General features: G+C 46.6%; 1 protein-coding gene and 1 pseudogene across 7 annotated transcripts in view; both read right to left on the bottom strand.

Annotated features, from left to right (window-relative positions):
- PDZD2 (PDZ domain containing 2) overlaps positions 1 to 26,314 on the bottom strand; it is a 472,221-nt gene that overhangs the window by 235,041 nt on the left and 210,866 nt on the right. Inside the window, exon 1 of one of the 7 annotated variants that reach the window (XM_074386836.1) lies at positions 11,697 to 12,692. The exons of the other annotated variants lie outside the window; for them this stretch is intronic. The gene's annotated coding sequence lies outside the window, so the exon portion shown is untranslated. Of the gene's footprint in view, positions 1 to 11,696; positions 12,693 to 26,314 lie in introns of those variants that run through there. 7 annotated transcript variants of the gene reach the window in all.
- On the bottom strand, positions 17,109 to 26,104 carry LOC141581447 (large ribosomal subunit protein uL18-like; annotated as a pseudogene).

Genomic DNA, 26,314 nt, shown 5'->3' on the forward strand with positions numbered 1-26,314 from the left:
AGTTCCTCTTTCTCTTTGGGATTTTCCCCATCACGAAAACTGACCTTTATTTGGAGGCAGTTGGCTCATACCTGTAGTCTCAGCACTCTGGGAGGCCAAAGCAGGCAGATCACTAGAGACCAGGAGTTCAAGACCAGCCTGGCCAACATGGCAAACCCCATCTCCACTACAAATACAAAAAATTAGCCAGGAGTGGTGGCGCACACATGTAATTCCAGCTACTCTGGAGGCTGAGGCAGGAGAATCCGCTTGAACCCGGGAGGCGGAGGTTCCAGTGAGCTGACATCACGCGACTGCACTCCAGCCTGGTGACAGAGCAAGACTGTCTCAAAAACACACAAAAAAACCTCACCTTTAATGCAAGCCTCATACTATGAATGAGCAAACTAATTCAGTGATGGTAACAATTGGCTCCAAAGTGACAAAACCCATTAGAAAAAGCAGCAGCAGCAAACCCAACACAAGGGGCCCAGGAGTTAAGTTCTAGGAAGGGCATCCATGGTTGGCACAGTGACAAACACATGTGCAGTCCCTTGCTCACTCCACCCTCACCACGAACCTGTGAGTGAGTGACAAACTTTATCCCCACTTTATAGTCAAGAAAAGCAAGGCAGGGATGCTAACTAGCTTTTCCCAAAGACACATGGGACAGCGGCATTCATTCATCCATTTGAGACAGAGTCTTGCTCTGTCACCCAGGCTAGAGTGCAGGTGGCATGATCTCAGCTCACTGCAACCTCCACCTCCCAGGTTTAAGCGACTCTCCTGCCTCAGCCTCCTGAATAGCTGAGATTAGAGGTGCATGCCACCGGATCCGGCTAATTTTTGTATTTTTAGTAGAGACAGGGTTTCACCACGTTGGCCAGGCTCGTTTGGATCTCCTGACGTCATGATCTGCCCACCTCAGCCTCCCAGAATGTTGGGATTACAGGCGTGAGCCACCGCGCCTGGCTGACAGCTGCATTTAGAACAGTATCCTTCAATGAGACAGTTTGTGTGTGGGGTCAGGCAGAAGTGAGCAAGTGACATACCACCTTACATTACCTATGCAACTCAGGGTACGTCAAGGCCCTTCTGAGCCTCAAGTCCAGATCTGCAAAATGATGATAACCCTCAGCTATCTAGCTGTGGGATCCCCTAGTTAAAATTCCCATCACAAAGCCTGACAAATAGCAGGCCCTCAGTAAAGGTTACCAGCTGCACCTGCCCAACCCGGCCCCACCCCACTCCGCCCCTGCTGCCTTCCTTTTCCTAATCTTTCTGAACCTATGTCTCATAGGTGCTGGTAGAGATTTATCAGGACTCTGGCTGACACACAGATGTAGAACGTAACACGTGGAGGGCGGAACACTCAGTAACTGGGATTCACCTCATCACACAGAGACCTAGGCTTGCTCTCAGTCTAATTTGCTTCATGTCTCTTCATTAAGGAAAGGCTTCTTCTTGTCCATCTGAATCCAATTTGAAGCTGTAAATTTAGTGGTGTCAAAAGTTTTAGATTTTGTAGGGGACACCTGATACCCTGGTCCTTGATCTAAATATTGACCCATGAAGGGCCACCGTTTCAGAAGCAGCACCGATCCCTGTGTGGCAGCAAAGGCCTCCCAGAAGCCCTTGCCTGGCTTGAAGTAGACCACGTCTGCAGATGACGGCTGACACTCTGGCTCCAAAAACCACACAACTTATAACTAACTCACCTGACCCAACCCCCAGTACCTCATACACCCACATACAATGCTGCTCTGAAGTTTAAAGGTGGTGAGATGCTCCAGAGCAGTGGTGGTGGGCTGGTCTGAATAGCCCCCAGCTGTCTACACCGGGGCTGCGTTGAAGTCTAGGTTGGAATCCGCTGTCTGGATGCCATTAGGTTTTTTGTTTTTTGTTTTTTTTTAATGAGCTCAGAGCATGACTATCTGGTTTGCATTTGCAGCCAGACGGAAGCAATAAAGAGCAGCAGAGAAGGTTTTTAAAGGATACCTGGTGGAGGTTAGTTGCACCAGAAAGCGGCCAGGAAATGACCAGGTGGTGTAACCAGAGCAAAATGAGGACAGAACTCCAGGCAGTCAAGGTACGGAGGTCCGGTACCATCCGCCGCATTTGCTAACTGTGCTGCAGACAAAGCTGTTGAGCCTCCTGGCCTGAGCTTCACCTTCAAAGGATGAAGCTGTATTAGACATGCTCTGAGATCCCTTCTAGCTAGAAAATTCTATTATTTCAGTCCTTTAAGGAACCCCTGGCTCTGAAAAACATGACAGCTAATTGCTAGCACAGTGTGATGCCTGTAACTGCCACTCAGTAATTGCTTACCGAATGAATGAAGCGACACTGATAAGGACACAAATGAAAATTATGATAATTCACTAACAGGCCGGACGAAATGGCTCTCGCCTGTAATCCCAGCACTTTGGGAGGGAGACAGGTGGATCACGAAGTCAAGAGATCGAGACCATCCTGGCCAACATGCTGAAACCCTATCTCTACTAAAAATACAAAAATTAGCTGGCTGTGCTGGCATGCACCTGTAATCCCAGCTACTTGGAAGGCTGAGGTAGGACAATCGTTTGAACCCAGGAGGTGGAGGTTGTAGTGAGTCAAGATCACACCACCCTGGTGACAGAGCAAGACTCTGTCTCAAAAAGAAAGAAAGAAAGAAAGAAAAATTTCACTAACAGGCTGCACTCCAGCCTGGCAACAGAGCGAGACTCCGTCTCAAAAAAAAAAAAAAAAAAAAAATTTTCACTAACAGTCACAGATATGATACCTGCATACATACTAGAGACACACATGAACTCCAATATGTATGTTATTATTCTACTTCAAGAGTTGCCATCCTGAGGCTGGGTGTGGTGGCTCATGTCTGTAATCCCAACAATTTCAGAGGCCAAGCCAGGCTGATTGCTTCAGTTCAGGAGTTCGAGACCAGTCTGGACAACACAGCAAAACTCTTTACAAAAGAGACAAAAATTAGCCAGGTGTGAATGGTGTCTGCCTGCAATCCCAACTCGGGAGGCTGAGGTGGGCAAATTTCTTAAGCCAAAGGGGTGAAGGTTGCAGTGAGCTATGATTATATCACTGCACTCCAGCCTGGGTGACATTTAGATCCTGTCTCAAAAAATAAATAAATAAAAAACAAAAACAAACAAAAGCAAAGAGTTGCCATCCTAGTTTAAAAAAAAAAGTTGCCATCACACACAGGTGGCTCAGATCTGTAATCTCAGCACTTTGTGAGTCTGAGGTAGGAGGATTGCTTGAGCCTGGGAGTTCATGACCAGCCTGGGCAACACAGGGAGACCCCATCTCTAAAAAAAAAAATAAAAATAAAAATTAGCTGGGCAAGGTAGTGCACACCTGTGGTCCCAACTACTTGGGAGTTTCGGGTAGGAGATCAACTGGGCCTGAGGTTGACGCTGCAGTGAGCCGTGATCACACCACTGCACACCAGCCTGAGAGCGCAAGAGACAGGCAGAGTGCAGCACCCGGGGCCAGCAACAACAGCAGGGCAACTGCTAGGACCTCTAGGTCTGAAGGGCAAGGTCAGGAAGCAGCATTATCAGACTGTGCAGGAACTGGAGCTAGGAAAGTGAGTTGCCTCAAGCGCGTAGAGGAAATCAGCCATTGTAGGAACCCCTGCAAGGTTAGGGGACCACGAGGGAGATAAACACCCAGATGCTCTTTCCTCCTTCTCTGATCCCCTGCCAGTGCCTCCCATTGGCTGAATCCAACCAGAAACAGCAGGCAAGGGAGTCCAGATGCTGCACTTCCTCTTAGGACCGAGGAAGACTGAGAATGAATTGGGGGCAGGGGGAGGAATGACACATACACACAACTGTAAGTTACACACACACACACACACACACACACACACACATATATATATCTGGTATGTATTTGGGACAAATATGTCCTGACTTTTTAAAAAAATTATTTGTTCTACAAAAAGTCTTCACCATAAGATTAATCTAAATGGAAATATCAAGGTCTTCTAGTGTATCTCAGATATAAGTTACAAAAGCAGAAATTACGTGTAAATTTCTTCATGTGTAAACTTCCACAGAATGCTTACATCGTTTAAGGAATGGCATATTTATTTACAGGGGGACTGACAAGTGAAACCGTTAAGACAACAGCCCACTACCCAGACAAAACTGTCTGTAACAGCTTTCCTTCATCTCCTATCCCCACAAGCTCACCAATTTCCAGAGATAAAACCAGCTCCAAAGTTTTCACCCTCATGCATTTTTCCACTTAGATTTTCTATCAGTTGGCAATTAAGCATCTCAGAGGTCAGCCAAAAGTCTTAACCAATATAAGAGCCAGTTACATAATCTCTGGGTTCAAAAGTGTAGTAAGACATGTTAGGAGAAACCACCTGGAAAACCACGCTAGGCAGGCAACATTTCAGGGATGCACATTTCAAACGGCGATTCCCTGCCAACTAATGCTTAACAGGAACCCCTGGAAAAAGTTACAAAAATATCAGTACTTTCAAAATGCCATCTACATTTTTTTTGAGATGGAGTTTGCTCTTGTTGCCCAGGCTGGAGTGTAATGGATCTCTGCTCACTGCAACCTCCACCCCCCAGGTTCAAGCGATTCTCCTGCCTCAGCCTCCCTAGTAGCTGAGATTACAGGCAACTGCCACCACACCCAACTATTTTTTTAGTAACGAGTAACAAGTAGAGACGGGGTTTCACTATGTTAGCCAGATTGGTCTTGTTGCTGAGTTCGGCTGCTGGCAATGGGAATCTGGAACTGGGATGATAAGGGCTTCTCTGAAGATTATGGGGTTAGGAAGATAGAGAGTAATATATGAGGAGGATGGAGAATAGAATCGTCAAAAAAAGGTCTCATGGCTGGGCATGGTGGCTCATGCCTGTAAGCCCAGCACTTTGGGAGGCTGAGGCAAGCAGATCATTTGAGGTCAGGAGTTCGAGACCAGTCTGGCCAACATGATGAAATTCTCTCTCTACCAAAAATACAAAAAAAAAAAAAAAAAAAAAAAAAAAAAAAAAAAAAAAAAAAATTAGCTGGGCATAGTGGCGCATGCCTGTAATCCCAGCTACTTGGGAGGCTGAGGCAGGAGAATCACTGAACCCAGGAGGCAGAAGTTGCAGTGAACCAAGATCAGGCCACTGCACTCCAGCCTGGGCGAAAAAGCAAAACTTTGTCTTGAAAAAATAAATTAAAAATAACAAAAATTAGCTGGATCTGGTGGCACTTATGTGTAAATCCCAGCTACTCAGGAGGCTGAGGCAGGAGAACTGCTCGAATCCAGAAGGCGGAGGTTGCAGTGAGCCGAGATCACATCACTGTAGTCCAGCCTGAGCAACAAAATATAAAACACCATCCAAAAAAAAAAGGTCCCATGGCCATCTCCCAATTAATGACCACATGTACGAGATTTCTCAGGATGGTCTTAGTCTCAGCTGTTCTAGCCTATACTACTTAAATGTCCAGTCCTGGGGAAATAGGTGCACGAATTATGGTCCTTCAACTCAATGGGAAAATATGCTGCAATTAAAATTAATGAGTCTGGGCCAGCAAAGTGGCTCACCTGAGGTCAAGAGTTTGAGAACAGGCTCGCTAACATGGGAAAATCCCCATCCCTACTAAAGATTCAAAAAATTAGCTGGGTGTGGTGGAGCTTGCCTGTAGTCCCAGCTACTCAGGAGACTGAGGCAGGAAAATCATGGGAACCCTGGGGGCAGATGTTGTAATGAACTGAGATCACATCACTGCACTCCAGCCTGGGCAACAGAGCAAAACTGCCTCGAAAAAAAAAAAAAATTAATGAATCTGTATTGACATGAGCAATCCTTGTGTTATTCATTCATCATAATGTTTGAATACCAACAGATGGTGTAGGGTGTTCAGGATGTAATGATGAACTATACGGTGTAAGGCATATATAGTAGCGAACGGGCTGTGGAGGCATTCCATTCATAAAAACAGGGAGAGCACATCATTGCCACTTGAGACAGACAGGAACGAACAGTGTACTTTCTCCTGCATTCTGGTCTCCCTGACCCCACCAAGCATTTCCGGAGCATGTTTCATCTTTGAAACTTCCCAAAGTCTGGGAGGCACAAAGGGTGGAAGACGGAGGAAATGATACAAAGTCCGCAGGCAGACTTTTCAGCCTCCCCAGTCCCAGGAGGGAGGGATAACTAGCGCTTCGCTTTTCACAGGCAGGAGCATGAGGTGTCTTCAGTGATGCATCATTTAAAAACAGTCCTCACTTCAGTGACAGCCCAGGATGTTCGCTCCCCGGGATCGGCTGGCAATCTCCAAAGCAAAGAACTCCCCCTTTCCCCCAAATGTCTCAATAGTTATTCCTTCCTTTGAAGTTGGAAGGGAGAATAAAATTACTTTCATCTGCCTAGAAAACGGGCTGAGTAGAAAGGAATTGTGCTTGGAATCAGAATGAGAATCAAAGGAGGAATGGGGCAGCTCAAAGCTTGAGTGAGCCCACGGTCTGCCTCAACTCTTTTTGGAGAGGAGTGATACATAAATAAATCTCCACCTGTATCACTTTGGCAGCAAATGATATCAAACCCTGACTCAAAGTGGCTTAAACAGGGAGCAAATTAATCATCTCACATGCCAGAAGGGCAGAGGAAGTGGGGCCCTGAGCTGCGCTTCTCTGGGACTCTCTGGGACCTGCTACTTACTCTCTCCTGCACTGTGGCTTCATCCTAAGGCTGGAGGCAAGATGTCTATGCCGGTTTACACAGCAACATAGGGAGGAAGCAAAAGAGCCACCTATTTTGCGTCTTTCTTGGTAGTGAGTATACCTTCCCTAGAACCTCCACGACAGACTTTCCTTCACTCCTTAGCCTTTGATAGTGAGCTCTTTCTTACAGCTTGTCTCTGGGGTGTGGAATGGAGACATGTGACCAGAACAGGCTGATCATCTCAGACTACAATGCTTCCAAGTCCACCTGACCACACCACCAACCAAGGAGCTGCTGGTGAGGGCCAAAGGAGGAAATAGACATGAATATATTTCAGAGTTAATATGCCGCACAGTTATCTTCATAGACAGAACCCTGATAAGCCACAGCATCAAATATGTTCAGAAATGTCTTCTGCCCAATACTCCACACAAAAGCAGCAGCATAACAGATGATCTGATGGAGAAGACACTACCATGCCAACAGGAATGACCAACAGCCACTCTCTTCAGGGGCTGGGACATTTTAAATGATTACTGCTGAGATGAAAGTTCAATGTGGCCTATCTGCAATGTGGTCCCGAGTGGGTACCTGCAACAGGAGAAGGAACTGAGAGGAGGGTTCTGGGGCAAAGTTGGGGGCAGGCAGGGAGACTCATTTTCCAGTAAACACAATGGTCCGACATGAGTGAGGGTGAAAGGAGGGTTGCTAAACTCGAAAAGATAAAGAAAACAGGAGAAACGATGATTGCAACACAATTTTGGAAGCTGGAATGCAGAAAAACTAGTGGTAACTGACTTAGCAGATGAGGGAAACTGAAAACCTAGCACAGCACAGCAGCGTGGAAAGCCAGGCTGGGATTTATGCCCCCAACACCTCTGAAATTGGGGGCAACATGCACTGATGGGGAAGGGACTCTAAATCACCTTAGCCCTAGATACGAAGTGAAGGCTGAAATTCTGCAACTTGTGTGCCATGCTACGTCATGGCAACTCCAGACTCAGAGACGCCAGGTGTAGCTGAGGGCAGGCACTAAAAAAAAGGCAAATAAGACAAAGTCATCATACCACATGGATAGACTTCCAGTCTCCTTCTCATCTGGCTCCCAGAAGACTGTAGCCAACCAATTCCCTTCAGTGTATGGGATTTCTCTTCACCCAATCAGTTTCCCCAGAGAACAAATATTTTCTACTATCAGGTGGGAGTCCTCCAATGAAACCACCAGCGGGCTAATCCTACAGCAGAGGTCCTCTATGCTAGCTGCATATTTGAATCACCTGAGAGCTTTAATATTCACAACTACCTGGACCACAGCAAGAGTGCATGTCATTCAGTTACTCAGCAAATACTGTATGTATGGAAAGGTTAGTGTGTACCAGGCATTGCTCTAGATTCTGAGACATTGTTCTGTCTCCTTAGTTAGAAGGAAGTATTCCTGGGTATACTTAATCTATGTAGACCTTCCAGTTAGCTTTTTAGTGAGTGATCAGTCAAGGATCATTAGATATTTGAAGAAAGCCTTTAATGTGGAAGTGATTAAAAACCAAAAGCAAACACACACACACACACACACACACACACACACAACTAAGAGGAAATCAGAGGAAACAGTGCACGGAGCAGAGAAATGCTTCAAAGAAGCTGTAATTGAGATCCACAAAGAATTGAGAAGCTTTTCATCCAAGAAACAGTAACAGGAGGTTATAAAAAGAAAATTTCAGATATTTTTAAGGCTTTCTGGGGAATTAGAAATATGACAGACATAAAAATTGAACATATGGGTTGGAAGACAAAAATGAGGAAATTTCCCAGGAAGTAGAAATGTTGTTTTAAAAAGAAAATACAAAGAAAAAAGGTAATATAACCACCCAACAGGTTCATTTTGCCTGCTGCCCAGATAGAGCCAATTTATCAAGACAGGGGAATTGCAATAGAGGAAGTTTAATTGACGCAGAGCCAGCTGAATAGGAGAATAGAATTTTATTACTCAAATTAGTCTCTCTGAAAATTCGAACACTATGGTTTTTTAAGGATAGTTTGGGGGACAGAGTGGCTAGGTAATGGGTGCTGCTTACTGGCTGGTGATTCAATCATGGGGTGTGGAAAATGGTCCTCATGCTGAGTCCACTTCCCAGTGGACAACATGGCAAAACCCAGTCTCTACTAAAGATACAAAAATTAGCCGAGCACAGCGATGCATGCCTGTGGTCCCAGCTGCTTGGGAAGCTGAGGCACGAGAATTGCTTGAACACAGGAAGTAGAGGTTGCAGTGAGCTGAGATCAGGCTACTGCATTCCAGCCTGGGCAACAGAGACTCTGTCTCAAAAAAAGAAAAAGGAAATGCCAAAACCTGAAAAGACATCTCAAAAGACCAATCTTAGGTTTTGTAATAGTGATGTTATCAAGCTGCAAATCTTGTGGCTAATGGCTAACCTGTTAGTCCTATCTGATCCCCAGGCAACATGGGGATTTGTTTTGGGGAAAGGGCTCTAATCATCTTTGTTTCAAAGTTTATAAACTCCTCTCAAAGTTAGTCTGGCCTACACCCAGGACAACTTGGAGGTTAGAAGCAAGATAGAGTCAGATCAGAGCTCTTTCACTATCACAGCTGTTCTAATTTTTGCAAAGGTGGTTTCAGTAAGAAAATTAGAGATTCAAACCAAGAGGGTCTCCTTCCACTTGACTGGGTGTTCCCAGAAGAGAAGGAAGGAAAGTATTATTATTTTAACTCTGAGAAACTGGCCAGGCACGGGAGCTCATGCCTGTAATCCCAGCACTTTGGGAGGCCAAGACGGGTGGATCATTTGAAGTCAGGAGTTCGAGAACAGCAATGGCCAACACAATGAAACCCCGTCTCTACTAAAAATTAAAAAAAAAAAAAAAAAAAAAAAAAAAAAGCGTGGTGTGATAGCTCACACCTGTAATCCTAGCACCCTGGGAAGTCAAGGAAGCAGATCACCTGAGGTCAAGAGTTTGAGACCAGCCTAGCCAACGTAGTGAAACCCCGTCTCTACTAAAAAGACAAAAATTAGCCAGGCGTGGTGGTACATGCCTGTAGTCCCAGTTACTTGGAGACTGAGGCAAGAGAATAGCTTGAACCCAGGAGGCAGAGGTTGCAGTGAGCCGAAATTGCATCACTGCACTCTAGCCTGGGCAACAGAGAGGGACTCCATCTCCAGAGAATAAAAAGAAGTAGAAGTTGGTGAGGGGTAAGGTGAGTGAGTACCATCCCAAGTTATAAGCTTTGTAGACATATTTGACTTTTTAAATTATACGTGTGTCTAATATAGTTTTGATAAGGAGGGAAGCTCAGGCTATGAATCAGATTACAGAAAGAGAACCCAATAAAATCAGGAAGAACCCACTCTCTGGAGGGCAGAACAACAAGCACGTAGCCAAACCTCTGGGAAACAGAAGACTTGATGAAGAAGGCAGGGCTGAGCAAAAGGGCACAGCAGGTAAGGGACCTCGATGTCCCAAGAAACAAGGTGCAATGGACTTGCCATTCTCTTCAATGACACCTTCCTTAAGTGTGGCCTGCCTGGAGCATACAGAGATTAGCAGGAACAGAGGCTCAAGTGCCAGGTGCGCCGCTGGGAAATTTAGGGAAGTGAGGACGCAGAAAGGCAGCTGGTGACTTTGCTGCTCTTAGACCGGTCTTCCCTTCATCCCTAGATTAAAGGGAGACTGAAAATTACACCCAGCAACACAGGCTCAGAGAGGCTGAGGGCGCAGAGCAAGCCTTAAGTCCACACTTCCGTTCCCAGACCCCCGTCACTTTCCCTTTCTTGTTCATTTGTGGCCCACTCTGAGAACTTTCTTTTCTTAATTAAGACCTGACCCAGGCCTCTTTCCCCAAAGGCTATCCTGTCTGAGAGTCCCGCAGCTGCCCCCAGGGGCCTTGGGTTTTACTCGAGATCCCGAAGAATTAACTGTGGGTGGGTCGGTCCCGCATGCCCTCAACTCATTAACATCTCAGCAAAAGGAGCCCCGGGCGCCTACAGGTTATTCAACGGCCAGATTAGCAGTTGGGGTGAGACTGTCCTTGCAATTCACCTGCAAAGTTGAATTGAGAGTTGTAAAACAGTGTAAGAGTGCAAAATCTGAAAGTACTATGGTTTGTGTGTAAAGATATTTCTATATTATTTAGAGTTTATGGTATCAAACTCAGCCTGGCCGATTTCTATGAAAAGCATTAACTGTTTACATTCACAGAGCCTTTTTCTCCCACACATGGTTCCCAGGATGACAGCTGTGGTTACCTCCTTTTTTCCCTCCATCTCACGAGACAGGACTTCATTTCACTCCGTGTTTATAAACTACCTAGTAGAGAGGAGCTACAGGACAGAAAATGCCATGCTCTTTCCAAACATCCTGCATCTCTAAAACTCTTTGATTTGTGGATTCTATAACCAAAACATTTTGTGAATCAGTGGTGGGGCTGTTATCCAAGCAGGCTGTTTAGTAGTTTGGGGGCAAAGATCTGTCCCCAAAGGAGATCACGACTTCGTGTGGGAGCATCCACAGTTCCCGCGGGTAGAGAAGGCAGCTTTGCTCCGCCTCTCCTCCTGTTGGCGAGGTTTGAGGACACCGACAGATGCGCGGGCTGCTGCCATGCACCCTGCTCCTACGGGGCCCTCAACGGCACAGCCCCCGAGGTTCTGAAACCGCCTTGGTCCCGGAGCACACCGCCCCCCCCCCATCAACCTGTCCTCTCGGCGTACCCCTTCCCTGCCTGTCACACACACCCGGGGCGCCTCCTTCCGTCCAGCCATTGACAAACCAGCTCCAAGTCACTCACTCCTCCCGAGGAACACAAACCGTCTCTCCACACGCAAATCCCCCCGCTTTAAAAACAACACACCCCAGGAGTCTGGGAGACGCGAAGAGCAGGCGCTTAGGGGGCGGCTCCGAGGCGGTGGCTAGCTCTCCACGTTTGTGGATTCAGCCCCCATCTGCACCCCGACACCGATCAGACGGGGAAGCCTGAGGCTGTCGTCGCCGGAGAAGCTCATTTCCTACCTCCAGTTCTGAAGTCACCTTCGGAGGGTTCCAGCCCGACCCCCTCTCCGGGGCTCCTGGGAGTCTCCTCCAGCTGCAGCCGCGCGCCGCGTAATCCGCTCGCCGGGCCAGGCTCCACGCCCCCGGGGCGGTTCATTAGCCTAATCACCTGCGGGCGACCCGGGGGCGGCGGCCAGCTGCCCTCCCGGAACGCGGCAGCCCCTGCAGGACTTCCCGAGGGCTGCTCTCCGCCGGCTCCGCGCCTGTGGGAGGACCCCCTCCTCCCTGCGTGCCGCGGTGGAGGAGGTTAGGAAAGCCTGTAATGCAATCCTAAACTCGGCTCGCCACTCCCCGCCTCACTTGTCAAAACCTCACAGCATTCCAGGATCCCTGCCCCGGTCACTCCCCTGGCCGGGAAAAGGAAACCGCCCTGGGGAGGATTTCAGGGAGTTTGGGGCTTCTCATCCAAGACACCTTTGTTGACGCCAGGGGCTCGGGAGCTTCCTGGGGCAAACCCCGAGCAGGCTAGAGGAAAAAGCGGCAGACCCCAGCCCCTCGCCTGCTCCGAAAGTTCTCCCTCCCAGCCCCGGCCAGAAGCTCCACCCATCCCCATCAATTACACTTCACCGCCACTCCGTTTCATAATCGGCGGCAGCCTGGGTTCTTACGGGGGTGGAGCCCCCAGCTAAAATCACAACCGTCGCACGGGGCAGGATGTCAGGGAACTTTCCAGAAATCTCCGGTCAGAGCCTTTCTGCTGGAGTAACCAGATTTACGCGGAATTACAATCGCCGGTGACCGCACGACTGAAGCATTTCCTTTATACCTTCTCCCGCGCCCCTACTCCTCCCACCTTCTGTGGGGTTCAGTCAACAAGCCATCCCCCGAGAGGCCTGAATGGGCCTCGGCCCCGCAGCCATAGCTCCAGCTGCAAACTGATGAGGAAGCCCGACCCACGAGGCCGAATTGTTTACATCACACCCACTGAGGCTTCCTGTCTTAAATTAATGGAAACACAAACAAGACAGGAAAAGAGTGTTTGCTTTTCTTAAAGCGGGGCAGGGGGCTGGAAGCGGGGTGGGGGGGGTCACCCCACATTTCACTGCTTTTCAAAACTAAGTTGTATTCTATTCATGCCATTTTTCTGCTCCTGACACTTGTTGAAAGTAAAAGCGTCGCTGGTGCCAAACCTCAAACCCTTATGGAACCTCTGCTCAAAACACATTTCACCTGTCTACAAAAGGCATCCAGGGTGGAACTCCCAGGGACTTGAGTTAAAGGTATGGAGAGCTCCTGAGGTTGATGGCACCAATCTCGGTGCAAACAAACTCAAGCCCTGGGCCTCCCTCCCGGGACTTGCACAGGCAGGTACACACTCACTCCACTCCTTGGGGTTCATATTAGAGTCACACCCCAGTCTCACTCCACCCCTCTCTCTCTAAGCTCTGGTGCGGGCATCCAGCAGCTCCTGAAAGTAAATGAGCTTTGCAAGGGACAGATCTGGTGGAATTCGAAGCAATTAATTATAATGGAGGAGGCAAAAGAAAGCTTCAATTCCCAGTACCATTACTGCCACTGGAATGGGTAATTAGAGTCGAGGAAGGGCCAACCCATGTCAAGCCTGGGCTGGAAATCTGCCCACTCTCAGAGGCAGCCCCAGAGTACATAGGAAATAATGATCATCATGACCAGCCCTGGAATTACCCCTAGTTGCTTCATTCAGGTCGGCACAACAGCCAAACCAGAAACAGGCAAAGAGTGTCAGGCCATGCCAGTCCTCCTCTGGAAGAACCCAAAGGAAACAGAACCCCAAGATAAGGTTTATTTCAAGGTATGGGTACTGCAACCAACAATACCTCACGGAGTTTAGAACACCACTCCAGTGAGAACAAGCTTTATAGGCCAGTTCTCCAAACACTGCAATTCCTGGGTCAAAGCAAATTAGGCTGATGATTTCATAAAGAGCCAAGATGTCAGGCACAGTGGCTCATGCCTATAATCCCAGCACTTTGGGAGGCTGAGTTGGGTGGATCACTTGAGGTTGGGAGTTCGAGACCAGCCTGACCAGCATGGAGAAACCCCGTCTCTACTACAAATACAAAAATTAGCCACGTGTGGTTGTGCATGCCTGTAATCCCAGCTACTCGGGTGGCTGAGGCAGGAGAATGACTTGAACCCGGAAGGTGGAGGTTGCGGTGAGTGGAGTCATACCATTGCACTCCAGCTTGGGCAACAAGAGCAAAATTCCATCTCCAAAAAAAAAAAGAAAAAGAAAAAGTCAAGAGTATTAGAACTCTCAACAGAACCTATCTGGCTTACAAATATTATAAGGGCCTCAATGAATGTTGGCTTCTCCCCCTTCCCTTTTCCCACTCTACTGCCAAGAGGTGGTCGTCTTTCATTAGCATCCTATACATTTCATGGGAATTAATTTCAAATTGAATAATTTTCTAATAATTTCAGAAGTGCTCCTTTGCTGCCTTTCTATTTTTACATGACAGTTCCCAATGTTTTAGCTTCTTTCCTCACTCCTTCAAAGCAGGTACATAATAAATTATGTATGTACATCAGTGCTGTTTAAAGTAAATGTGGCTGGGCGAGGTGGCTCAAGCCTGTAATCCCAGCACTTTGGGAGGCCGAGGAGGGTGGATCACGAGGTCAAGAGATCGAGACCATCCTGGTCAACACGGTGAAACCGCGTCTCTACTAAAAATACAAAAAACTGGCTGGGCATGGTTGTGCTTGCCTGTAATCCCAGCTACTCAGGAGGCTGAGGCAGGAGAATTGCCTGAACCCCAGGGGGCAGAGGTTTCGGTGAGCCGAGGTCGTGCCATTGCACTTCAGCCTGGGTAACAAGAGCAAAACTCCGTCTCAAAAATAAATAAATAAATAAAGTAAATGTATGGGCCAGGTGCAGTGGCTCATGCCTGTAATCCCAACACTTGGGGAGCTCAAGGTGGGCAGATCACTTGAGACCAGCCTGGCCAACATGGTGAAATCCTGACTCTGCTAAAAATACAAAAATTAACTGAGTATGGTGGTGGACACCTGTAATCCCAGCTATTCTGGAGGCCGAGACAGGAGAATCGCTTGAACCTGGAAGGCGGAGGTTGCAGTGAGCCGAGATTGCGCCACTGCACTCCAGCCTGGGCACAGAGGGAGATTCTATCTCAAGAAAATAAAACTAAATAAATAAATAATAAAGTTCTGACTCACAGTGGCTTATGCCTGTAATCCCAGCACTATGGGAGGCCAAGGTAGGCGGATCACTTGAGGTAAGGAGTTCGAAACCAGCCTGGCTAACATGGTGAAACCCCATCTGTACTAAAAATACAAAGATTAGCTGGGCGTGGTGGCACACACCTGTGGTCCCAGGTACTCTACTTAGAAGACTGAGGCAGGAGAATTGCTTGAACCTGGGAAGTGGATGTTGCAGTGAGCCGAGATCTTTACCATTGCACTCCAGGTTGGAAAACAGACTGAGACTGCCTCTCAAAAATTGATTAATTAATTTAATTAAAAATAATAAAAACAAATGTATGGTTTTAAGTATAATGCAAATAAATACTCTGCCCCTATCCTCATCTTTGTTGCCTAAGCTCAGTTTAGGGCGTGTAAGTGCTGGGAATTAAAAATGTGACCACAAGTTGGGCCGGGTGGCTCATGCCTGTAATCCCAGCACTTTGGGAGGCTGAGGTGGGCAGATCACAAGGTGAGGAGGGCAAGACCAGCCTGGCCATGGCCAACTTGGTGAAACCCCGTCTCTACTAAAAATATAAAAATTAGCCAGGTGTCGTGGCCAGCACTTGTAAGCCCAGCTACTCAGGAGGCTGAAGCATCAGAATCACTTCAGCCTTGGAGGCAGAGGTTGCAGTGAGCTGAGATCTCACCACTGCCCTCCAGCCTGGGCAACAGAACAATATTCCATCTCAAGGGGGAAAAAATATGACCACATCTGTATAATACCTTAATTTCAGGAAAGCTTTTGCATACATATGCCATTCTCATCAGCAGCAGGCCAGAAAGATATGATCTGGTGCGTCTTTTCCCTAACCGGGGTTTCACTGCTGACTGGAAAAGAGATCAATGACCCAGTAAACAAAGGGGTGCTTAGAATGTGGTCTACAATTTTATCTTGGGTCTGGTTTAAATAATACTTGAAATTGCTACACGCACACCCAGGGTCTACAAATAACATTAATTTGAGTGAGAACTGCTGATACGTTAAGAGAATCCAAAGTAGCTTCCACACACTAAGGAAATGGTTCATTAAAAACAGTTTAGAGTTCAGCCTGATGGCTGATTTCAAAGTGGTATCCTCAGGGGTGATGATCAAAATGACAGGCACAAATGGGGCTTAATGTCTAGATTCAAGAAAAACTGACAAAGAGGTGAGGATCACAGCAGATCATGCATTTAATAGGAATCTGCCTGCTGCACTGATAAGAAATAGGCAAGGCAGTGCTGGGGTGAACTCACATTGGTGGGAGTTTGACAGGAAAGGGAAGTGCCCCCCTTCTTCCTACCCCATAATAAAGAAGCTGACAGCACACAGACTCTTTCTGGTGTAGCGGGGCATGTCCAGTCTGATGCCTCTTATTGCAAGGAAGATGTGGAGCCAGTGGAAAGGTTCCAAAGGAGAACCTAAGTGATTAGAGACAGAAAATAGAACCTATGAGGGGAGGTTAAAGGATTTGGAGTTGTTTAGTCTAGAGTGAAAAAACATGATTAAAGGCAAACGGAACGGTCTTTTCCTACTTGAAGAGTTATTATAAAAACGATACTGACCAGCTGTTTGTCATCTCTGCAGAGGACAGAAGAGGTAAGAGATTCAAAATACAACTTTAGAATTTTGGAGGCTGGCCGTGGTGGCTCACGCCTGTAATCCCAGCACTTTGGGAGGCCGAGGTGGACAGATCACAAGGTCAGGAGATCGAGACCATCCTGGCTAACACGGTGAATCCCCGTCTCTACTAAAAATACAGAAAATAAGGCCAGGCACGGTGGCTCACGCCTGTAATCCTAGTACTTTGGGAAGCCGAGGTGGGTGGATCACCTGAGGTCAGGAGTTCAAGACCAGCTTGGCCATCATGGTGAAACCCCATCTTTAAAATATATATATATATATATATATATATATAAGCCGGGCGCGGTGGCTCACGCCTGTAATCCCAGCACTTTGGGAGGCCGAGGCGGGTGGATCACGAGGTCGAGAGATCGAGACCATCCTGGTCGACATGGTGAAACCCCGTCTCTACTAAAAATACAAAAAAATTAGCTGGGCATGGTGGCTCGTGCCTGTAATCCCAGCTACTCAGGAGGCTGAGGCAGGGGAATTGCCTGAATCCAGGAGGCGGAGGTTGCGGTGAGCCGAGATCACGCCATTGCACTCCAGCCTGGGTAACAAGAGCGAAACTCCGCCTCAAAAAAAAAAAAAAAAAAAACAAAAAATATATATATATATATACAGAAAGTTAGCCAGGCGTGCCTGTAGTCTCAGCTACTCGGGAGGCTGATGCAAGAGAATCACTTGAACTCAGAAGGCAGAGAGGTTGCAGTGAGTCGAGATTGTGCCACTGCACTCCAGCCTGGGCAACAGAGCGAGACTCTGTCTCAAAATAAGAAAGAAAAAGAGAAAAAAAATAGCTGGGCATGGTAGCTTGTGCCTGTAGTCCCAGCTGCTCAGGAGGCTGAGGCAGGAGAATTGCTTGAACCCAGGAGGCAGAGGTTGCAGTGAGCCGAGATCATGCCATTGCACCATTCCAGCCTGGGTGACAGAGTGAGATTCAGTCTCCAAAGGAAAAAAAAAAAATTTGGTACAATGTAAAGAAGACTTGCTTAATCCTAATGGTAACTGGTTGACCTTAGGATAATCTCATCTCATATCACTGTGCAATCTCCATCTATCAGACTCCATGCTAAGTGATAGTTTTGCATGTTTAAGCAGAAGCCAGGCTAGAAAACTCCTTCTATTCCCTTCTAGAACTACAGCATTCCACTGTTATTCCATCACATGTGGGAGTAAAGATTGTGAACCTCTACGTTCCCTAATTCACAAACAAGGTGCCATGAGAATGTAATGTTCCCTCAAAACATTGGACCTTTGTTTTGTTTATTGGGATGAGCATCGCCTAAGAATATGCCCAACTGTGGACACTGACTAGATAATATTTATTTTTTATTTTTGAGATTGAGTCTCGCTCTGTCCCCCAGGCATCTTAACTCACTGCAACCTCCGCCTCCCAGGTTCAAGCGATTCTCCTGCCTCAGCTTCCAGAGTAGCTGGAATTACAGGCACGTACCATCACAACTGGCTAATTTTTGTATTTTTAGTAGAGACAGGGTTTCACCATGTTGGTCAGGTGGATCTCAAACTCCTGACCTCAAGTGATCCACCCGTCTTGGTCTCCCAAAGTGCTAGGATTACAGTCGTGAGCCACCTCGCCCAGCCTGATAAGTCTGTTTCATAGTTTCACTCCTGTTCTGTGTATAGGATGTATTGCTTTTTAATGGGTTTCAATAATTAGCTGATGATGATGATGATAATGATAATAGCTATGACTTATTAAGTTCTTACTATAATTATATTGGGCACTGTGCTAAGTACGTTATGTAGATTATCTTTTTTTATTTGCAGTAGCCCCGTAAAGTGGGTATAATTATTAGTCTTTTTCTAACACAAGGCAACTGAGTCACATAGCCCCGTAAAGTGGGTATAATTATTAGTCTTTTTCTAACACAAGGCAACTGAGTCACAAAGAGGTTAAGTAACACGGCTAATAAATGTTGGAGTCTCAATTCAAACCGATTTGGTCTGACTCAAAAGGGTGTACTTAATCTTTACATTACTGCCTCTTATCACTAGGTATTTTTAGCCAGTCAGAGGGAGGAAACACGGCAGAAGGAAACATTCATGCTTATTGGCCCAAGCTGATTGAAAAGCAGCTTTGACATAGGTTTACATTGCCTGTGTGGGGGAAAAAAAATCATCTTTTCCCAGCATAACAGGAAGGGAAGGACCAAGTTCACTTTCTGATGGGAGGGTGCATTGCTACCTTCCACGAAGCGGAAGAATTCCACTCAAAGCTCACCTTTATACATTTAGTTATTCATCCGTAATCTAACTTTGCATACGGTAGGTCTTCTGTGACTGTTGAATGAATACAAATGCTTTATGACTGTGACGCCCTAAGACACACTGAACTGAAATGAGACTTTCCAGCATGGCAGTCAAGGTTCTGCTTGGTCATTTCCTTTTTTCTTTTTCTTCAGCTGCTTAGTCAATAAGTTTATTGTCTTTATCTGAAAAACCTTTATAGAAAATTGTTTGGTTTATCTCTCAGCATCCCACTCCTGAGCTCTAAGGAAGCTTGTCTTCTTTTTTTTTCTGAGATGGAGTCTCGCTCAGTCGCCCAGGCTGGAGTGCAGTGGTGCAATCTCCACTCACTGCAACCTCTGCCTCTCAAGCGATTCTCCTGCCTCAGCCTCCCCATAGCTGAGATTACAGGTGCTCGCCACCATGCTCGGCTAATTTCTTTTGAATTTTTAGTAGAGACAGGGTTTCACCATATTGGCCAGGCTGGTCTCAAACCCCTGACCTCAAATGATTCACCTGCCTCGGCCTCGCAAAGTGCTGGGATTACAGGCGTGAGCCACCACACCCAGGCAAGTTTGCCTTCTTTTGAGCTACCTGATCTTTCTTCTGGGCAAGGGGCATTTTGGGATAGTTCCATCTCTGCTTTTTAACTTCTTTCTTGGGCCTCTTCTCATAGAATGGATTCTCTTTCATAGCAGCATGAGCTTTCTTATACATCCCCATCATGTCTGGCGTTACACTGTTCTGTATGTATTGAGAGAACTGTTTCTGGTATCTTCATCTCTTTCTATTAGGTAATGCATGTCATCTGCCACATTCTGACACAGGATGTGCTTCCAATGCGCTTCTGCATTAAATTCCTCGCTTTCAGAATCATAACCAGGGAGAGACAAGCCTTTGGTACTGCCAGGGAGAGACAAGCCTCCATTCACGGCTTCCTTCAGGGCCTCCAAAACCGTATTGCCAGTGGTAGTTCTGGCAAGGCGTGCATCCAAACAGCAGGTAAAGGCTATGATTCTGGCTGATCATCAATGCTTCCCACATGGTATTCATCTCCGGTCACCTCCACTTGGCCTTCCTACATCTTGCCCATGCCAAACCTACTGAGAAGCCCGCGGGCCAGCAGCAGGCCAGGACGATATGCTGCGGCAGAGTTTGTCAGCCAACCTTCGCACCAAATTTTGGCAGTTTGTGTGCGTATGCTGTGCAGACGCTCATATCCCCTCCTACATGGGCATAAGCAATCTGACAAATGATATCTCTGTTACACGAACTCTCATCCCGCATTTGGGTGTGTTGTATTTATTTTTATCCTGTATCACCAAGCGTTTCTTAGCATAGTAATCAGTTTTACCCTCTCGTCGTCTTCTCAATTTCATTTGGTATCTCTTAAAGCGGGCCTTATTCTTGATAGCTTTAACAAACTCCGTTCTACAAAACAGAGACTCACATCCATGGCTCAGCACAGACCTCTGGCTGATCATTTCTTTTTTTTTTTTTTGAGACAGAGTCTTGATCTGTTCAGGCTGGAGTGCAGTGGTGTGATCTCAACTCACTGCAACCTCCGCCTCCCAGGTTCAAGCAATTCTCTTGCTTCAGCCTCCCGAGTAGCTGGGACTACAGACGCACACTGCCATGCCCGGATAATTTTTTAAAATATTTTATTAGAGGCAGGGTTTCACTGTGTTGCCCAGGCTGATTGTGAATGCCTGAGCTCAGGCAATCCATCCTCCTCGGTCTCCCAAAGTGCTAGGATTACAGGCATGAGCCACCTTGCCCGGCCCTAGCTGGTCATTTCCATGGACTTCTTATCAGATGTCCCCTAAAAGTCTTACAATCCAGTGTTTCCTTCGACTCAGTATCTATGAGACAGCATAGATCATATAATATGGGTCACATATTTTCCCAATGTCAACTACTTTTAGACCAAGACAAGATTTTTAACGAGGTTTATTGAGTGCTGTTGTATATCAACAATAGATGAGTCATGAGTGAAACAGACATCAAAATGATTTTTAGAAAGGCAAGTGAACCGCACACAAACAAAAAATAAAAAGCCTTGATCCAAATTACTCCAAAGGACAGATATTTTCCCATTAGGACAATTTATCCTGAATCTGTAAACAGAGAGGGGCATAATTATACAAGTGTTTGCTAACAGATCTAAACCTCATGCAGCTATAAAAAGCTGGAGAGAGGAAGAAAGCGGAAATTCCCAGGAGAAGATTCCCAACCACATTCAGACCACCAGCTCTCCACAAACACAAGCCTCAGCCGTGGCACCAAGCAAAGCACGAGAAGAAACCTCAGGATTCTGATATAGTCCACAAAAGTAAATTTGAATTGTCCTGAAACCAAACAATGACAATTCTATCCAATCAACTTTCAGCTGACACACAGGGGTGGTGACTTATTGGCATCCCAGATGTAGTTAATGGAAACATGATGCCATGATGCTCAGAATTAAAAAGGTATTTAGTCAATGTTGATTGAATGGATGGATAAGTGAAGAACAGATGCCCGTGTCTCTTTCCTTCTTTGCAGCTCTGTTGGGAAGATGTCCTCAATGCTTCAACCCTGGCCGGGCGTGGTGGCTCAAGCCTGTAATTCCAGTATTTTGGGAGGCAGAGGCAGGCGGATCACCTGAGGTCAGCAGTTCAAGACCAACCTGGCCAAGATGGTGAAACCCTGTCTCTACTAAAAATACAAAAATTAGCTGGGCGTCGTGGCACATGCCTGTAATCCCAGCTACTCGGGAGGCTGAGACAGTTCAGAATCACTTGAACCCGGGAGGCGGAGGTTGCAGTGAGATGAGGTTGCACCACTGCACTCCAGCCTGAGTGACAGAGCAAGACTCTTGTCTCAAAAAAAAGGAACCAACCAACCAAACAAAATGCTTCAAATCCAAAGCCAACACAGAGGGGCTGAACCATTTGACATAGTTCCCTAGGAACAGAACAGTTCATGGAACTGGAGACTGGTTTCCCACCCAAAGATATACCAATGGGTGATCTTCCAGTGAACACAAGAAGGGGAATTGTGGTACCTATGGAACATCTTTGCAGGCCTTGATTGAAAAGCTGCCGTTATTTAATGTACAGATTCTAAACTCTATTTGAAGTCCAAAGAAGCAAATACTCAGTAGCTAGCATCCATACAGGATGCCAAGACCTGTTCTAAGCCCTTCACATATTAGGTCATTAAATTCTTATTACAATCTTAGAATATATCATTATTACAGCCACCCATTTTACAGGCGGTGAAACTGCACAAGATTACCTAATTAGCTCACGGTCAGACAACTAGTATGGAGAGGAGCTGGAACTCAGAGTCTCTTTGGAACAAGTGCTTGCTCTTAAGTGCTACCCGATGCTACCAGTCTGGAATCTTACTTCTGGACTGCCACTTCTCTGCACAAACTCACTGTTTGCCCACAAATATGCAAAGGACATTCTAATCTCTGTAGGACAATTTCCTGACCTCCCTTCCACCGTTACCGCTCTCTTGTGAGTGCTCACATCACTCAATCTCCAGGGAACACACTGAAACTTACTTGGTTCACATCATACCTCTCCAAATACCTCTGAAGTTCCTTTGGTGTTGGAACTGTGTGTTACATGGCAGTCCGGAGATGGAGTGGAATAAGAAAGACCTAGGTTTAAAGTCCAAATCCTGTAATTATGACCCATGGGATTCTGGGTAAGTCATCTGACATTTCCTGTCCTTATATTTAAACCATCTGCCTTAAGGGCTTGTTGAAGAGGAGGGGCTGAGTGTCTAGGATGATGCCTGATATTGTAAGCCAGAGATTCTCAATCAGGTGTTATTTTACACACCCTTACCCCACCCCTGCAGGGACATGTGGCAATGATTGGAGATATTTGATAGTCACAACTGTGGGGAAGGATGCTTATTCGCATCTGATGGAGAGAGAGAGAAAGAGAGAATGCTTTTCTTTCTTCTTCTTTTTTTTTTTTTTTTGAGATGGAGTCTTGCTCTGTCGCCAGGCTGGAGTGCAGTGACTCATTGCAACCTCCTCCCCCGGGGTTCAAGCGATTCTCCTCCCTCAGCATCCTGAGTAGCTGGAACTACAGGCACGCAACACCATGCCCAGCTAATTTTGTATTTTTAGTAAAGACATGGCTTCACCATGTTGGCCAGGATGGTTTCGATCTCTTGGCCTTGTGATTCACCCGCCTCGGCCTCCCAAAGTGCTGAGATTACAGGCGTGAGCCACCATGCCTGGCCAAGAGAGAGAATTCTTCTTATCTCCCATTCTTTGGACATGGTGACAATATCTTCTTCCATTTCTACCTTTTACAGTCAGAAAACATGAATAATTTTTGTGCAGTTGTATATAAGAAAACGTAAAACTTAACTGTGATCTCTAGTCATCTTGAAGCATCTCTGGGAGATGTCCCGAACTAAACCATCTGCCCAGAGCGGAGCATAACAAGATAGGTTCTTTCTTACCTTGGGCCTCTGAATGAACTGAAGCTGAGGCTGTCCTTCCCATCTTAAACACCATCACCTGCCAATTCCTATTCACTTCTCAGGACTCAGCTTAGAGATCACTTTCTCCAGGGAGAAGGGAGACCCTTCCCTAGAATATATTCAGGGCCCTCCTTGGTGCCCAGTAGCATCCCCACTGCCCATCCAGCTGTCTGCTTACCCTTGTAGACTGTAAACCCTTTTAAGGAAAGGTCATGTGGTCTGACACTGTTTTATTCCTAGGGCCTCACACTGTGCCTAGCATATACAGGTGCCCAATAAATATTTGTTGAACAAATGAATATAAATCAGGAGACTCAAATGCATTAATTCCTGCAACTCCTTACTGAATGCCTACTATAAATCAGGTACAGAACTAGGCAACGAGAAAACAACTATTTGTACCCTAATACGAACAACAGCAACAGTAAAAAGAACCACAGCTAATGTTTATTGGACATTAACTATGTCCCAGGCATCCTGCTAAGCTACTATATTTGCTTTTAATCCTCCCCCAAAAGCCCATGTGGCAGACACTATATTATTCCCATTGTACAGATGAAGAAAGACAGCGATTCACTCACACAGCCCCTAATGAAAAAGAGTCTCTGACACGTAAGTTCACAGACATCCATTTACATGAACTTAACTCCCACCAAGAAAAGAATATCTGTGAATTCACTTATGAGCTTTGCTGATGGCCATCACCTTGGCTAGAATGTCCCTACTGACTCTGTATATTGCTTGAAACTTTAAAATATTTTGGGCTAGGCGTGGTGGCTCATGCATGTGATCCCAGCACTTTGGGAGGCCAAGGCGGGCGGATCGCTTGAGGTCAGGAGTACATGACTAGCCTGGCCAACACAGCAAAACCTTGTATCTACTAAAAATACAAAAATGAGTCAGGTGTGGTGGCAGGCACCTGTAATCCCAGCTACTTTGGAGGCTGAGGCAGGAAAATCGCATGAACCCAGGAGGCGGAGGCTGCAGTGAGCTGAGATCATGCCAATGTACTCCAGCCTGAACTAAAGAGCAAAACTCCATCTGAAAAAAAAAAAAAAAGATTAGGCCGGGCTCACTCCTGTAATCCTAGCATTTTGGGAGGCCGAGGCAGGTGGATCACCTGAGGTCAGGGGTTTGAGACCAGCCTGGACAACATGGTAAAACGCTGTCTGTACTAAAAATACAAAAATTAGCTGGATGTGGTGGTGGACACTTGTAATTTCAGCTACTTAGGAGGCTGAGGGAGAAGAATCGCTTGAACCCAGGAGGCAGTGGTCTGAGATCATGCCACTGCACTACAGCGTGGGTAACAGAGTAAGGCTCTGTCTCAAAAAAAAATTATTGATTCAGATCGTGTGATGTCAAGTGATGTTACCATCACCTACACTCTGGAGGCCACGAGCTAATGTGTGAAAGACACCCATCACCAGTCTATGCTCTGCAGCTGCAGTGAACACTTGAAATATCATTATCTAAATCTGCAGCAGAAGGTTCTGAAGGTACCAAAATGGAAGTTAGAAATACTTCTTTCTTCCGTGGTATGATCAAGGTAAGTTGGTTAGAAAGGTTTGCACAGGGACCTCTGCCTTTGCCTGCTGAGCTGTAAGGATGATGGGTGTGCAAAGCCCTAACACGTCTGGCATGGTTTGGATCTGCGTCCACAGTCAAATCTCATGCAGAATTGTAATCCCCAGTGTTGGAGGTGGGGCGTCATGGGAGGTGATTGGATCAAGGGGTTGGAGTTCTCACGAACGGGTTACCACCATCCTCTCAGGGCAATTCTCAGGAGAGTGAGTGAGTTACTGTGAGATCTGGTTGTTTAAAAGTATATAGCACCTCCCCCTGTCTCTCTCTCTCTCTCTCTCTCTCTCTCTCTCTCTCTCTCTCTCGGCTCTCTCCTCTCTCTCTCTCCTCTCTCTCCTCTCTCTCTCTCTCACTCTCTCTTCCTCAGTCCTGCTCCTGCTCCTGCTATTTAAGGCACGCCTCCTTCCCCTTTGGCTTCCACCATGATTGTAAGTTTCCTGAGGCATCCCCAGAAGCTGCTATGCTTCCTGTGCACCCTGTAGAACCGTGAGCTAATTAAATCTCTTTTCTTTATATATTACCCAGTCTCAGGTATTTCTTTAAAGCAATGTGAAAATGGACTAATACAACTCTGAGTGTTAGCCGTAGCTGGGCAGATGGGCCTGGGTCTCCCCACCCATGGAAGATTCTGTCACTGGGTCTGATGATGAGATCAGATGCTTCTTGTTCAGGGTCCTGGTGCCTGTGCCTCACAGTGAACCTGCTGGGAAAGAGCACCTACAAGAACAAGCAGTGGAGACGTTGCCAGACTTATCTAATAAAGCAGGCTGTGGATGATCTCTACCCACTCTATGGAAAGGCAGGAAGGAGTCAAGGACTTGCTTTCATGGTGGCCTCCCACTTGGGAGGGAGGCTGTGGGTCAGGAAGTGAAGAGCTTCCACCTTTCCTGACAATCAGAAGCTACTGATGTTGAACAAAGGAACACAACTCTGAGAGGCCAGTTTGCTCAGGCAGGGCTGCAACACCTCCTTCTCTGCCTTGCTCTCTTGGCAAACACCCATTTGTCTCAACATTCAGTTCAAAAATGCCCCCTGCTTTGAACAGTTTCTTTCTTATTTATTTATTTATTTTTTTTTTGAGGCAGAGTTTTGCTCTTATTACCCAGGCTGGAGTGCAATGGCGTGATCTTGGCTCACCGCAACCTCCGCTTCCTGGGTTCAGGCAATTCTCCTGCCTCAGCCTCCTGAGTAGCTGGGATTACAGGCACGTGCCACCATGCCCAGCTAATTTTTTGTATTTTTAGTAGAGACGGGGTTTCACCATGTTGACCAGGATGGTCTCGATCTCTTGACCTCGTGATCCACCCGCCTCGGCCTCCCAAAGTGCTGGGATTACAGGCTTGAGCCACCGCGCCCGGCATTGAACACTTTCTTTTTTTTTTTTTTTTTGAGATGGAATTTCGCTCTTGTTACCCAGGCTGGAGTGCAATGGCGCGATCTTGGCTCACTGCAACCTCCGCCTCCT

Source organism: Saimiri boliviensis, chromosome 1, assembly GCF_048565385.1.
Source record: "Saimiri boliviensis isolate mSaiBol1 chromosome 1, mSaiBol1.pri, whole genome shotgun sequence".
Classification (NCBI taxonomy): domain Eukaryota; kingdom Metazoa; phylum Chordata; class Mammalia; order Primates; family Cebidae; genus Saimiri; species Saimiri boliviensis.